The sequence below is a fragment of the Phoca vitulina genome, unplaced genomic scaffold, assembly GCF_004348235.1.
Source record: "Phoca vitulina isolate PV1807 unplaced genomic scaffold, GSC_HSeal_1.0 scaffold33, whole genome shotgun sequence".
Classification (NCBI taxonomy): domain Eukaryota; kingdom Metazoa; phylum Chordata; class Mammalia; order Carnivora; family Phocidae; genus Phoca; species Phoca vitulina.
In genome coordinates, this window is record NW_022589736.1 from 86,109 (window position 1) to 101,432 (window position 15,324).

General features: G+C 50.4%; 6 non-coding genes across 6 annotated transcripts; all 6 read right to left on the reverse strand.

Moving 5' to 3' along the window:
- Nucleotides 1-3,053: 3,053 nt before the first annotated feature.
- Nucleotides 3,054-3,126, reverse strand: TRNAR-CCU. The gene has a single exon. It is a non-coding gene; the product is annotated as a tRNA-Arg (tRNA).
- A 2,745-nt stretch (nt 3,127-5,871) lies between these two features.
- Nucleotides 5,872-5,943, reverse strand: TRNAP-AGG. Its single transcript has one exon. It is a non-coding gene; the product is annotated as a tRNA-Pro (tRNA).
- Nucleotides 5,944-6,416: 473 nt separating this feature from the next.
- Nucleotides 6,417-6,489, reverse strand: TRNAK-CUU. Its single transcript has one exon. It is a non-coding gene; the product is annotated as a tRNA-Lys (tRNA).
- Nucleotides 6,490-10,587: 4,098 nt separating this feature from the next.
- On the reverse strand, nt 10,588-10,659 carry TRNAP-AGG. The gene has a single exon. It is a non-coding gene; the product is annotated as a tRNA-Pro (tRNA).
- Nucleotides 10,660-12,067: 1,408 nt separating this feature from the next.
- Nucleotides 12,068-12,139, reverse strand: TRNAP-UGG. The gene has a single exon. It is a non-coding gene; the product is annotated as a tRNA-Pro (tRNA).
- Nucleotides 12,140-15,222: 3,083 nt separating this feature from the next.
- Nucleotides 15,223-15,295, reverse strand: TRNAK-CUU. Its single transcript has one exon. It is a non-coding gene; the product is annotated as a tRNA-Lys (tRNA).
- Between the last annotated feature and the right edge of the window lie 29 nt (nt 15,296-15,324).

Consider the following 15,324-nt stretch of genomic DNA (forward strand, 5'->3'; position numbering starts at 1 on the left):
GAGAAAGACAATTATCATATGGTTTCACTCACATGTGGAATATAAGAAACAGCACAGAAGATCATAGGGGAAAGGAGGGAAAACTGAATGGGAAGTCATCAGAGAGGGAGAAAAACCATGAGAGACTCTTAACTATAGGAAACAAACTTGAGGGTTACTGGAGGGGAGGTGGGGGGGATGGGGTAACTGGGTGATGGGCATTAAGGAGGGCTCACGATGTGATGAGCACTGGGTGTTATACACAACTGATAAATTACTGAACACATCTGAAACTATGATGTACTATATGTTGGCTAATTGAATTCAAATTAAAAAATATAGAGAGAAAGATGATAGAAATAGGAAATCTTCATTCTTTAACTCCCAGTGAAATAAATGTTTGAGACAATGATTATGAATGAATGTTAAAATAATATGTAATAAGTTGTTGGGGAACAGGATATTCACATAGTATCAAATTATATCACTTTACAGGTTACTTGCTAATTTCAAAGAAGGGAAATATACCATTATAAGAATTGCTTTTATTAAGTCACTGCCACGAACTATCTTTCCCAGTGACACGACCTTTACCAAGTTATCAAGTAGCATCACTAATACCTTCAGTTGCAATGCAACACCATAGGATGTATTGAAGCGTTCTCTTTTTCCAGTTCCACCAGTGAGAAAACTGGTTCCCATTAGCCTCAATATATTAAGTTATCTGCTCAGCCCTCTGTACATAGCCCATTTCCTGACCCCACCAAGCTGCCTTCTAGGTTGGCCATGGCAGGCCACCCTGCCCTGCCACCTGGCCCTGTGCCAAGCTAGCTCTCCTGTCAGATCTCAAATGAGAACTGTTTGCACCAATATTTATGGGCTTGATTCTCTAGACCAGTGGCTCACAACCATGAGACACTGGACATACGGAGACACTTTTAGTTGTCACAACTATGGGGAAACTACTGGCATCTAGAAGGTAAAGGCCAAGGATGCTGTTAAACATTCCAGAGTGCACAGGATGGCCCCGTACAACAGGGAATGATCTGGTTCACAATGTCAAAAGTGCCAAGATTGAGAATAGAATACATGTAATTAAGCTGATATAGTACTATGCACATCATCTTTCTGAGTCTTGCTAACTTAAGTTTCATTCAAGGACATCTACTGGGCATGGATTTAAGGAAAGTCGGCTGTCCCACCCTTCTGCTGCCTAGTGCGCAAGCAGAAAGGGACGCCTATGCCCACCGTGGGACTTGAACCCAAGACTCTGGGATTCAGAGTCTCATGCTCTACTGACTGAGCTAGCCGGGCACATGACTCTGCCATATCTACTCAGAGAAGAGTGTAAATACCGTTGGCATGACCACCAGGATAGAGCAGGGCCACCAGGACTGTTGGCTGAAGAAGTGCACACAGCAGAGCAGGATTTGGCCCAGGTCTCCTGGTCAGCAGATGGCTCAGGGACTCTGCTGGCCAGGATCCTGAGACAGGGGCTCAACAACAAAACCCACCCAGCAGGAACGCACCCCCTAGCTCGGAACTTCTGTCTTCCCATAAGCTGTAGGTCCCAAAGGCGCCCCAACATACCCAAAGCCACTGGCCTCACAGAGTTATTCATTCACTCATTGAACACCAACTCTAAGTATCTACTGCAATACAGCAGTTAACAAAATGGATTTTTTTAGGGCGCCTGGGTGGCTCAGTTGGTTAAGCGACTGCCTTCGGCTCAGGTCATGATCCTGGAGTCCCTGGATCGAGTCCCGCATCGGGCTCCCTGCTCAGCAGGGAGTCTGCTTCTCCCTCTGACCCTCCCCCCTCTCATGTGCTCTCTCTCCTCTCATCCTCTCTCTCAAATAAATAAATAAAATCTTTAAAAAAAAATTTTAAAAAAATGGATTTTTTAAAACGGAAGAAGAAAGGGAGTTGGATTCCGGACCAGGGGACGATGCTGCTTTTCATTTTTGTTTTCTTCCTCACCAGGCTCGATGCCTGCAGCTTAACAGAGCACACCAACATTTAACCTCAACAGGAAATGCGTTAGGCATCTTCTCCTGTTTGATTGACCCTCTCTCCCGTTTTGATACTAGCCCTGCTCGCTTTCATTATTAAAAGAAGAGAAAAAAAAAAAAGCCCATTGGAGGTGGCTGCTCTGAGATTTGATTCCAGACCCCGCGCACCTGAGCAAGAACGCAAGCCTGGCATGGCATTTCCGAGGACACGGGACCTTCCGGTCACCAGAGTGCTATTTTATACGCCAAAGACAGCGTTTGCTAGACACCAAAATCCTGGCCTGACACCAAGACTCTAACAAGGCACTGGAGGAACTATAAAAAGTCACAGAAGTAACTCAGTTGAAACAACAGAACTCCAGGCAGAAAATCACCCACAATCTTAACCCAGATCAAGTCAACATTACCGTTGGCCCGGGTCACCTCGATTCTCTCCACACGCCCATTCAGTTCTGACATTGACCTCTCACAGGTGCAACCTCTGCTCTCCACATTTTCTGTTTACCTCTTGAGCTGCATACTTTGCATTTTGCTAGTCTCTATTTTCTCCCCTTGCCTGTGTGGCCCTGAAAGTTCACAGCCTTTTACACCCATTTCTTTTCTGGGCACTCGTGCAAAAACAACTGGGGTTTGGGAGTTACTGTTTGTTTTAGAAAAAGGGATCACATGACTCTCATAGAGGGATGTTTCAGATCAATAGACCAAGGTTCTTTTTGAGGTTGAACAACATGAATGTGTTACTTAGCCAATTAATCTTGCACAGGCATCAGTACTAAGACAGATTTACACAAGTGTGGATAGTAGTGGTAGGAGTACATTGCTTTTTCCCTTGTGATTGGATAGAAGACAAGAAAACCTCTCACTCTTACTTTAAGGATGGTGCAGCAAACTCCTTTGAGTTCCACAGGTTTTCCCCTCAGGCTGTAGTTCGCTCTCACTCTTACTTTAAGGATGGTGCAAACCTCTCGGAGTCCCACAGGTTTTCCCCTCCCTTAGGCTGTAGCTCTTCGTGTAACCTAATCTAAAACACCCGTCACACACCTAAAGGTCAGGCTGTCCTATTACCCCAGGTGGGACTCGAACCCACAACCCCTGGCTTAGGAGGCCAGTGCCTTATCCATTAGGCCACTGGGGCAGCTGCCAAACGGTTTGCTTACTGGCTAGAAAGAGTTCCGGAGATTGGTGTGGGTATTCCTCAGAACCAGGCTGAGTTTCTTTGGCGTTCCAGCGTGCATTCAAAAGCCTTCAGGAACAGCTGTAAACGAAACAAACTCGCCCTCCTCTGCGTTCCTGCGGCTCCTCGGGCACCGGCTTCGCGGAGTCTGGCTCTTCCGTTTCCTCCAGAGGAGTCCCACGCTCAGAAATGCACTGCATTCTCCTTCAGATGAATGGATTCAGAGAGCAGTAGGGGACTCCGGTTGGATCAGTCGATGGTGCATCCGGCCTGGGCTGCGTTCGGTCCTCTCCGGGCCCAGCTTGAACAATGACCCGGCAGAGGCAGGGCTGGGAGGACCTGCGGGACCCACACAGCGTGCAGTGGGGAGACGACCCCTCCAGACCCTCTGCGGCTCACCCACAGGCCAAAGTCAGAGCCCTCTGCGCCGTGGTCCGGGGCTGGGCGCCACAACTCCGGGCTTCGTCGTGCTCGCTTCGGCAGCACATATACAACTCCGGGCTTCGTCAGACGGAGAGAGGCCGGAGGATTCTACCCTGGACCTCGCCCTCTAGGCTCGGGTGCGAGAGGAGGCACAGAGCTCCAAACCAAACCCCTCCCCTTGGGGCTGTCCGAAGCTGAAGGCTCAAGTGTCGTGGACACAACCCTGCAATTTTCCTTGAAATTCACTGTATTCACCGAGGTTTGTAATTTATCCAATGGTAAAAAAAAAAAATCAATCAATCAGAATCCGAAGCCTCTCAAGATTCTCTCCCCATTCCCCTAAGAATTCCCGGGACCTCAGAGCCTCCCCGCGCCACACCTCCGAATTTATCCTTTATCATTCGTGCAACAAGATTATCTAACCTACCGTCCATATTCGAATTTCCTCCAATAACGTTCTTTATGGCAAAAACAAAAGAAAAAAAAATCCAGAACCGAATCAGAGAGCACACTTTGCATTAGTTGTCGTGTCTTCTAATGTCCTTTGTGCCTCCTGTCCTGGCAATCTGACCACAGGCCCAGAAGAGAAGGCGGCAGGCAAGGGGCTGGAGCTGCCATCCCTGAGACTTCAGGGGAGCGCGCCTGGGAGTGAGGGGACCGCCACCGAGAGAAACTAGGATGCTGTAGACGCTGGGTCCTTGTTGGGGTCGGGGCTTCGCCCTTCCGGTGCACGAGGTCTCCGTACTTGCTCGCCTCTTATTTAAAATTATTTGCATGGGCGCCTGGGTGCTCAGTTGGTTAAGCAACTGCCTTCGGCTCAGGTCATGATCCTGGAGTCCCTGGATCAAGTCCTGCATTGGGCTCCCTGTTCGGCGGGGAATCTGCTTCTCCCTCTGACCATAACCCCTCTCATGTGCTCTCTCTCATTCTCTCTCTCTCAAATAAATAAATAAAATTTTAAAAAAATAAAAATAAAAAAATAAAATAAAAAAATAAAATTATTTGCATTTTAGCAGAAGGTGGGAGAAGGAAGAGGCCCAAAGCAACATGCTTTCCAGAGCCGCTGGAGGCCAGTGGGGGTGGGACGGGTGTATTTCTGTGCATACGCATCTTTCGGGGTCACAGATTCAAGGGGGAACTCAGGAGCAGGTCCTGGGCTTTGCCTTCGTCTCGCCGGTTTGCGGAAATTGGCAAATCCCCTCGGTGGGACCGCCGCTTGGGGATCCACGCACCCCTCTGCTTTTCCACCTCCGTTTAAATGTGGCCAGGATTCCCCCCCCCCTCCGGCCGCTTTTAAGTGTGCTTGTTTGTTTTGAATATCCAACGTTTTCCGTTGTTTTTAGCTAAAATGTTGGTCCCCCAAATCCCGCCCATTTGTGTTACTGGAAACCGCGAGTCTCTCCTGGAATGTTTTTCTTTGTAGTAATTTCCTTAAAGCTGTTAACAATTTTTCAAACCAATAAATAAAGGTTAAAAAAAAAAAAAACTTTAGGACAGAGATGGTTGCCCCGGGAAATCTAACTCTACAGGCAGCCTGGGGCGCCTGCGTGGGCTCTGGAGGAAAGAGGACATTGGGCCTGAGCTATGCCCCCGGCCCACGGTTGCCCGGAAAGCGGGGAACCTGCATCCTTTATGGAAAGCAGCTCTCAAGGATTGAAACTCTTTAGGGGTCAAAGTCAAACCCTACCTGGACCTCCAATCTCCTGGACCTCACAGCCTGACCTTCCGAGAGGGGCACAGGACCCTAGTCCTGACCGCACTCGGTCCCCAGGCCGGAGCAGCACCAGGGCAGGCCTGGGAGCGCCCAGGTGAGAGGGACAAGAAAATGGAGGGAGGAGGTGGGGAGAGAAAAGGGAAGAGGGGAGGAGGGCCCAGGCGCCTCCTCAAAGTGCGTCACCCCCACCATCACACCTCAGTAGTGCTGGCGTATAAATTCCTGGGTCCTCAGCAGGGGGTGCTTGGAGTGCCGCCGAGAAGTACTGGACTTGAACCCTCAAAGGGGTGACTGCGGGGGAGCGTTGCTTCTCTCGGATTCCCCTTCCCCAAACCGGCCTAGGACTACACCTGACGCAGCCGTGGGAGGAGCGCCCTACCCTGGGATGCCTGCACCTCTGAAGCCTAGGCCTCCAAATTAAATTTTTTAAAGCATCCGGAACCAGCTGGGGACTTTTAAAGATTTTCTTCTAATCTTCTCTTGCGTTGTCCCGTTTCGTCGCCCAAAGGCTGAGGTCTGCCAACAGTTCCTCAATCTCTAAGAGGACGTTTTTGTACCAAAAAACATTAGGGCTCGTCCGGGATTTGAACCCGGGACCTCTCGCACCCTAAGCGAGAATCATACCCCTAGACCAACGAGCCATGAAAGCGGCTTCCTCCTGCTCTCTTTATGACTTCGTGGCGACCCAAGGGTTGGGACAAGCGGGATCAAGGAAGTGACGCGGGGAGGAGATTCGGATTTCAGACCCGCAGGGAAGGATTGAGCTCAGGAGCGGGTGGGCGCGGAAGGAGCTCACAGAGTGGGGAGCAGCCCTCTCATGTCCCCCAATCTGGTGGCCCCAGCATTCACGCAATGAATGCTGCCAGGCAGACGGTCCATGCGTCCTTGCGCCGCCACGGGGGTCACTTCGCTGACATTCCTCGCAACCGCGAGCATGCTGGTCACACTCCGGGGCAAAAGCCACCGAGGGGCCCCCGGTCCCCGGGGCAGCATTGCCTTTCGATTCTAGGTCAGTGGGACGCCTTGCGTGGAAATGCTGATCCCCTGTGGTGCACCCACACTGCTCCCTAATCGTCTCCTGCCGAGTTTCGTGGGCCAAACCAAGAAAACAAACCGCCCAATGTGGGGCTCGAACCCACGACCCTGAGATTAAGAGTCTCATGCTCTACCGACTGAGCTAGCCGGGCATCACCTGATGGGCTTTTTAGATGGTGGGCTGATCTGAAGGTGATGGGAACTTGGCTAAGTAATGAATTGGACCTGAGCACCTGGGGTCGGGTCAGTAGAGTCCCACAGGGGCAGCGAGGGTGCTGCTTGTCCAGGACTTCCCTCACCTTCCCATGGCCTCTAGTTGGGGAACCGGTCTGGGCCCCGTGCCCGCAGGGGCGGACCTGGCGTTAGGCGCAGGAAGAGCAGCCCCAGCACCTAGGTGCACGGGGGGGACAGAGCGAGCGGCGCAGGGGAGAAGGCCTAGGGCAAGATGTACCAGTTTACCTATTGACCCCTTGACGGACATCTGGATAATTCCAGTTTTTGTTTTGTTTTTGTTTTTTGTTGTTGTTGTTGTTGTTTTGGCTGTTAGAAATATGTAACAACTATAAATATCGGAGTACAGGTTTTTGTGTGAACATAAGTCTTCATTTTTCTGGGATAGACACCCAAAGGTGCAATTGCTGGGTCACATGGTAGTTACATGTTCAGTTTTTAAAGAAACTGCCATAGTGTTGTCCAGAGTCGCTGGACCGTTTCCATTCCCATCAACAATGCATGAGTAACCCAATTTGTCTGATAAAATGTTCAATAGAAAGAGAGCATCAGCATCCTTGTGGCATCTCCAACCTCAAAGAAAATGTCAAGGTTTCACTATCAGGGATGAAGTTTGCTGTAGTATTTTGTAGATAATTTTGGCAAGTTATGGGTATTATCTCCTTTTGCTGGTTTACTAAGCATTTTAAAAGTCATGAATGGAAGTTAGATTGTATTGAATATTTTTCCCTGAATTTGTTGCAGAAAGCAATAGATTTTCTTTTTCTAAGATTTTATTCATTTATTTGAGAGAGAGAGAATGAAAGAGAGCACATGAAAGGGGGGAGGGTCAGAGGGAGAAGCAGACTCCCTGCCGAGCAGAGAACCCGATGCGGGACTCGATCCAGACACTCCAGGATCATGACCTGAGCCGAAGGCAGTCGCTTAACCAACTGAGCCACCCAGGCGCCCAGCAATAGATTTTCTAACGTCAAATCAACTGCACTCCCTAGATAAACTCAACTTGGAAGCGGTATATTCTTCTTATAGGTCATAAGATTTGGTTTGCTAATATTTTAAGATTTTACATCCATTTTCATGAGTGAGATTATAGATTATGTGGTTTTAAAATTATTTTTCATATTGTCTATGTTGTTGTTGTTTTTTAATGTAGGCTCCATGCCCAGCACAGAGCCCAACAGGGTGCTTGAACTCACAACTCTGAGATCAAGTGTCAGATGCACAACCTACTGAATCACCCAGGGGTCTCTGTGTTTAGTTTTGATACCAGAGTTGTGCTGGCCTCCTAAAATGTGTTGTGGGGTTCCATGTTCTATTCTGTGAAAGCTTTTGTGTGAGATAAAAATTTTGTGTCTTGAATGTTTGGTAGCGTGCTTCACAGCAACCATCTGAGTCAAGAATCTTCCTTGGAGGATAGTTTTTGACTATTGATTCACTTTCTTTATTAGTTTTAAGATCATTTACATTTTTATTCCATTTTGATCCCAGTAAGGCATGTTTTTTAATTTTAAAAAATTATGTATTTCTCTAAATTTTCACAAAGGTGTTTAGCATATGCTTTTATTATTTAATTATGCAATGACTGTGAAGTCATTCTTATTCCCGCTTTGCGTTGCATGTCTCTTCCTTTATTTCTTAATCAGTATTTGCAGAGTTTTATCAATAGCCCTAGCTTTTCCCAAGATTTGCCTTCAGGACGTGTTATTAATCTCTATAGTATGCTTGTTTTCTACTTCATTATTTTCATATCTTATTATTTTTTCCCTAACTTCTTTGGGTTTATTTTTGCTGTTCTTTTTCTAACTTCTTGCCATTAGTTTTCAATCTTTCTATTATATGCATCTAAGGCTATCAATTTCCCTCTAACTACAGTTTTAGCTATATCTTACAGGTTTTGGTATGCAGTATTTTCATCATCATTTATTTCAAAGTATTTCTAAATCCCATTGTAATTTCTTCCTTAGCTCATGGAATTTTTAGAAGTATGTTGCTTAATTTGCAATCATATTGGGATATTTTAGGGTTTTGTTTATTTTTGTATTATTTATTCTGACCTATTCTTAGTTTACCGTTTCTCCATCTTTTTTTAAAGATTTTATTTATTTATTTATTTATTTGAGAGAGAGAGAGAGTGAGAAACAGCATGAGAGGGGACAGGGTCAGAGGGAGAAGCAGGCTCCCCGCCGAGCCAGGAGCCCGATGCGGGGCTCGATGCGGGGCTCGATGTGGGGCTCGATGTGGGGCTCGATGTGGGGCTCGATGTGGGGCTCGATCCCAGGACTCCGGGATCATGACCTGAGCTGAAGGCAGTCACTTAACCAACTGAGCCACCCAGGCACCCTGTTGTTTCTCCATCTTTTTTAACTGTTATATACATCTATTGAATTTTGTTTCAATTTTTGTGTATTTTTATTTTTAGAAGAATATAGATCTTTTGCAATCTTTAGATCATTTTACATAGCTTCTGTTGTCAAAGATATTTTAGTCTTCATTTATTTATGCATAGTAAGAATAGTTGTATTATAGTCTGTGTCTAATAATCTTAGCATCTAAAATGTTTGCAATTTCATTTCCATTGCTTGTTGTTCCTTGGTTATTGCTCATGGTGCCTTATTTCCTTGTTGTTTTTTGTTTGTTTTGTGAGTTGCCCATTTTCCTTGTAAATTTCTTTGTGTAGGGAATTCTGTGAGATCTAGAATAAAAGTGTATTTCTCCACAGACAATTTTTACTTCTGCCAGGGGCTCAAAGACTTACCATACCATTCATTAATTTAGCACTTAAATTAAATCTTCTACTTGAGGGTTTTTTTTCCCCTCCAATTGGTCCTCAAGTACACAGAATTGGATTATTCATGATACTTGGTTCATGGCACACTCTCAAACTCACCCATCCTAAACAAAAAGGAAGACCATGCCACTAACAGTTGTCCAACACCTTGGTCCTCCTCTCCGCTGCATTCTCCTGATTCCTTCTCTCCAGTGTAACCATCCTTCAGATCCTGTAGGAGGCAGATGCTCTTGGCACACCTTGGCACTCTTCTTTCCACACATGCTGAAGGCATTTGCTGGCAAGCACTTGTGACTCCACAGAAGGACTTTCCCTGGGCCCTTGGCCTGACAAGGGGGGAAAGGCTGGAGGAGTTAATCCCCCCACCTCCCCTGAATCCCACTTTCTTCTCAGCCCCAGGTACTGAGGGAATGTTTTATAGGAATTCTGTGCCTGAGGCATCGCAGCCTCAAGGTTCTGCAGAACAGATGTCCCCCCTTGCAGAGCTCTTGAACATGATTTGCGAGGCTTTAGTAACATGTATGAGAGATTCTCTAACACAATTTTAAATTGTTAACATCTGTTTGACGTTTGGGCCGATGCGACAAGGAGTGGGGATATAACTACATAGGATCGTAGCCTCCAGCAAACATGTCCACTATTGTTCTTCAAATGCTTAGATTTTCAAACTTTCTTGTGTTGGCGGGACCCGGTCCGCTTCTTGCCCCGTGAAGGTGACCCCAGTCCACACACAGCCGGAGCTGCAGAAAAGGGCAGAGGGGACCCCAATGGGACAGGCACTGGGGGTCAGGGCCCAGGCAGGGGAGAGCCCCAGGAGGCCATGCCCAGGTGAGGAGTGCCGGGCTTGGCGTCTGGAGACCCCTAGGGCCAGGCTGCAAACGCCAGATGTCCACGGCCTCTCCTCAAGCTCCTTGACTCCTGAGCCCGGGACTGGGCTGGGGGCCCAGGCCTGCCGCGCCAAAGGGGTCGGTTTGGAGAATAATGGGCTCTTAGAGCACAGGAAGGAAAGACCTTTTTCTCCTACCTCGGTGCTTCGAACTCCGAATGACAAAGTAGTATCGGGAGACAGGGCTCTGGCGACTGGGCCCCAATTAAATTTTAAAAGCAGCGGTGGGCGGCACTTAGCCAGCCTGAGGCCTTTTCAAAGTCACCTTTCCCGGGGTCGAGCTTCGCGGCCTGGCGCACAGATCTCAGGCCAGAATTCTGACCCGCATCCGGGAGACAAAAAGGAGGGCTCGTCCGGGATTTGAACCCGGGACCTCTCGCACCCTAAGCGAGAATCATACCCCTAGACCAACGAGCCCCGCCGGAGCGGGCCTCCAGGCTCCTCTTTATGACCGTTGTGGCATCCGGGGCGGGACCCGCAGAGCAGGGCGGGGAGGGGACTCCGGCTGCAGACTAGTGGAGAACCGCTAAATTCAAGAATCCGTGGGCGTGGAGGGAGCCCAGCGCTCCCTGAGCCCACGAAGTGGGGAGCGGTTCCTGCGTGCCGGCCATACGGTGGCCTCCGCGCTTGCGCTCAGCGCTGAGTCCCCGGCCGGGAGGGGCGGGCGGCCACCCCGGCAGGCTGTCAGGGCGTCCCCGCGCCGCCCTTGGATCACTCTGCAGGCGCTCCTCCCGGCTCCTCCTAGCGCGCAGCGCAGAAGCCGGTGAGGAGCTCCAGGTCGGACGCGGCAGCTGGACGGCTCAAGAGCGGGACGGCGGCGCGTGGAGGGTGCTTGAGCCGAAGTCACTAGGAAGCCCGCTTTGGAAAACGCCGCACCCCCACGGTGTGGCACCCAATGGGTGGTTACTAAACGCGTGCGGAGTGCATGGAAGAAACAGCCACCACCATCTGCCTCTGCCCCTTGCCCCCGCTCTTCCAGGCTGCGCTCCCCTCTCCAGTCACTGGCAAGATCAAACCAAGAAATCCGGTTTCCGACGTGGGACCTACAACCCACGAGTGACGTTGAGAGTCGCTTTGTTATGCTGACTAAACCAGCCGTCCTGCGCTAGGTGCCATCAAACGGGAGGGGCTGGCCCCTGGAGGGAGGTGGATCAGGCCACCAACAAGACCCCGAGCCAGGACGACTCAGGGATGCCCTCCTCTGCTCAGCGGGGGCAAGAGGCGGGTCTTCTGGTCCTCAGGTAGTGGTGAGGACAAGGAGCCCGCCCTCAGGGCAGAGAGACTGCGTCCAGGGGTTCGGGGTCGGGTCCTAGGCACTCTGCTGTCTCTGTGTCCTTCCCCGTGTGGAGATGTGACCCAACCCGCGAGGATCCCGCAGATCTGGACTAGCAGCTTCGCTTTGTACTGTCTGACCACCACCCCTCCGGATCCAAGGCGCGAATTTCCTAGCGCTCTCATCTGGGAAGGCCCCAGAGAACTGAAGTTCTACCCGCAGAATCCCGGGTCTCTCCCCCCGCCCAAAAAAAAAGGCAACTTAAGTAAGAGTAGGGCTCACCCGGGACTTAAGCAAGGATCATCTCGAACTAAGATGAGATCTGTACCCCTAGAGCAGCCAACGATGCACTTTCCCTTATTTTACATAACCTCCTCCTACTTCCCAGAATAGTCTCCTTCAACCTCATTACCGCGCAATCCCAGCCTCAGGAGATACATACTGTCTGCGTCTGCCGGAGCCCTAGGTCCCTCACCAGCTGAACCATCTGGAGCCTCAGCCTGGTAGGTGCCGAACTCCACTGAAAACGTAGAGGGGAAAAGATGAGGGAAAGGGCTCGTCCGGGATTTGAACCCGGGACCTCTCGCACCCAAAGCGAGAATCATACCCCTAGACCAACGAGCCACCTCGTTCTACCCCCTCCTCCTTCTGCAGCTGACGCACGCGGAAACACCGACATCACCCCGAGAGTTCAGCTGTTAACTTGTGCACCTGTGAAGCCGGCTCTATGCGTTCGCGGGTTCGCAGCTGCTGTTTCAGACCGACAAGCTCATCAACGGCTGCACGTGCGGCCGGAGCTGGCCCAGCTGGAGGAAGGCCGCACAGCTGCAGCTCTCTAACCCACGGCTTCCCAATTACGCATCCTGATCGCAGCGGCGCACAGGGGAGGGCTGGTCTTCAGCCCAGGCTGGGATCCAGTGACGGAGAGAGACTCTCAGCAGTGCCCAGGGTGAACTGCGGGTGGTGGGGGGGGGGCCACAGTTCACCCCCAGTCCGTCGCAAACTGGGAACGATGCTCTGCCCCCAAACCGCAGCGCCTATTTTCCTGGGCTGAAGCCCTCTAAATTGGCCCCGGACAGGGAGACAGAACAAATACGGAATTCCCAAACTACTGAATATTGGGAATCAGGACCCACTATATCCCTCTACTTGATTGATACCTGAATCAAACTCTCCCACATTATGACCCCATGAGGACTGGAGCGTGGGCAGCATTGCTGAGCGAGAGGAGAAGCTGGCAGCAAAAGGAGTTTCCAGGAGTATAATCCTCGCTTAGAACAAAAGAGGATCAAATCCCGGAGGAGCCTAGGTTTTCAGACTTTCTTGTCTTTTAATTAGGGACAACCTGCTGTGTTCCCAGAGGAGGAAAACCCTTGTGGAATTCCTTCCCAGGGACCTTGCTAACAAGGAGTGAGGAAGCCCTTGGTGTCGGCCTTAAAGGGTCCTGGTCCTTGCCCTGTCCTGGGCGTGGGTGCTGGAATGACTACTCTCCCTACTCTCAGGAACGGGAGTCCAGAAGCACCCATGGGATGCCAATCCTGGTACAAGGGGCAGATGCTCTGAGGGCAGGAACCAAGTATGGCTTCCTGGGTGAGCAGGAATCTGCTTTTATCACCTCACACATTGTGCACCCAACAGAGCACTTTTCAGGCAGGCGTGGATAGCTGGGACCAGAGAAACAACCCATGTGGGCGGGAATCCTCATTGCCTTCAACCGGCAATAAAAAATCTAACTACTGTGAGGCTCAAAGCCATGACCCTGAGAATAAGAGTATGGGGTCCCTGGTGACCATATGGGTGTTTTTGCTGAATCTCTGCATTAAAGCTGAGTCTCGAATGTGGGCAACACCAGGATCTGGACCAGACTGTCGACATTTCCAGCCTCATACATCACCCTCGACCCTGACCCCAAAAGTCAGACGCAGGCTGAGACCCCTGATGGTGTGAGGCGCCAAGTTGGAGTCCAGTCCTTCTCTGTGCCTTGATGAAATCCAAGGTCACCTGTTGATGTCCCCAAGACCCAGCACCACCCTGAGGCTTCAGGAGGAGGGTGTGTCGGCCTGAGACCACTCCAGGGATATACGGAAACTTGAACCCCTTTCTCAGAGGGGTGGAAAACAGGCCTGACCACTCGATTCCTCCCTCATTCCCTCGAAATATTTTGTTGAACTCCAACACCGAGGTCAGCCCTTGGGATCCAGCTCCTTTGCAGGGAGTGGCATAAAGCCAGGATCTGCCAACTTGGGACAAGAGGCTGTTCAGGTTCCTGCCCGAGAGGTCAGGAGGAGTGCGAAGTGGGGACGCAGGAGAGGCGGGGGAGGAGAGAATAAACAGGGGCCCCAGAGCACCTGGGCTTCCCCCCGCCCAGAGATGCCTGGCTCAGGGGCGTGGGTGGGGAGGGGTGGACAAGCAGGCTGGAAGCTCAGACAGGAGTTAATGCTTCAGTCTCAAGGCTCTGTTCTAAGTGCTTTACACAAAATATAATTTAATATCCCAAACAAATCTTTGAGTCATGAGTTGTGATTATCCCCACTTAACAGATGGATAAACTGATGTCCTTGAGAAGCTGGGTCTTGTGGGTCCAGATCTGTGGAGTCCAGCTGGAAAATAGTGGAGTCAAGTCCTGTAACCCTCCTGCAATCCAAAAAGAACTGCCCAAGATTTGTGTTCTGCACCTTCCTCATCTAGGGGAAGGCTCAAGACTCCAGACCACAAGCCATGGAAAATTCCCAGTGCAGGATCTCTCCAGGAAGCAGAGTTCCCCTGAGGCTGTGGTTCAGGGATGGAGTCTGTGCAATGAAGTGTGGCTCAGGGACAAGGGTCAGCTCTGTGTATCCACGGTGACACATGGGACCTCGACAATGGGGGGGGAGAGGGCATCAGCAACCCCCTCCCCCCACCTTCTCTACTTTCAATGCCTTTGCTTTCCATTGTAAAGGGACCTAGAATTGGGACCCACCATTCCATCCACCCCTCAAAAATGTCTCTGTGCAAGAGAAGGGCTTGTCGGGGATTTGAATCCAGGACTTCTCACTCCCGAAGCAAGTTGTGCACCCCCAGATTAACAAATCCCTCAAGGTCAGTTACTTCATCTGCCTCTCATCCTTTCATGGAAGAAAGTGGTCTTGACCCTGGTTCTGTGGGACCTGGAGACATCCACTCTTCTGGCAATCACTGGCTGGGCCAGGCTCCGGCCGAGGCTGCGAGTACAAGGAGTACTAACTTGCCAACAGGATGACTGCAACAGTAGGGCTGTGAACAGGGACAGGGTCTCCTAGATGCTGAAGGGGGTCCCTGGAGAGAAGCCCTGCCAGGCTGGAGTAAGGAAGGCGGGCACAGGGGGAGGAGGGCCACCTGTATGGGGGCAGGGAGAGCAGAGGGCCCCAGGAAGTGGCCCTTGTCACCTGGGTCAGGTTTAATTTTAAACGTATCTATTCCTTATTCCCTGAACTGTCCTCACCATCACCTGGGCTCCTGGCTTTCTCTCCCCATCCCTATGTTTAAGCCACCGCCACCCCTAAAAAATAAAACTCCCAAGGTAGAGGAAGTGCCTCAGAATGTCTCCCCTGAAGGTAAAAGTTACACCCAAGTACCGTGTTCTCTTTTCCTCATAGAATGAGCAATCAGGAAGTTTGTTTTCTCGGGAAGATCTCTCTAAACAGGGTTAGGACTTGTTGAAAGCCTGCTGACGCACAAAATGTAGAGCCCGCCCAACGTGGGGCTCGAACCCACGACCCTGAGATTAAGAGTCTCATGCTCTACCGACTGAGCTAGCCGGGCGACAAGAACCCGTTCTGGGCGCTCTGTCC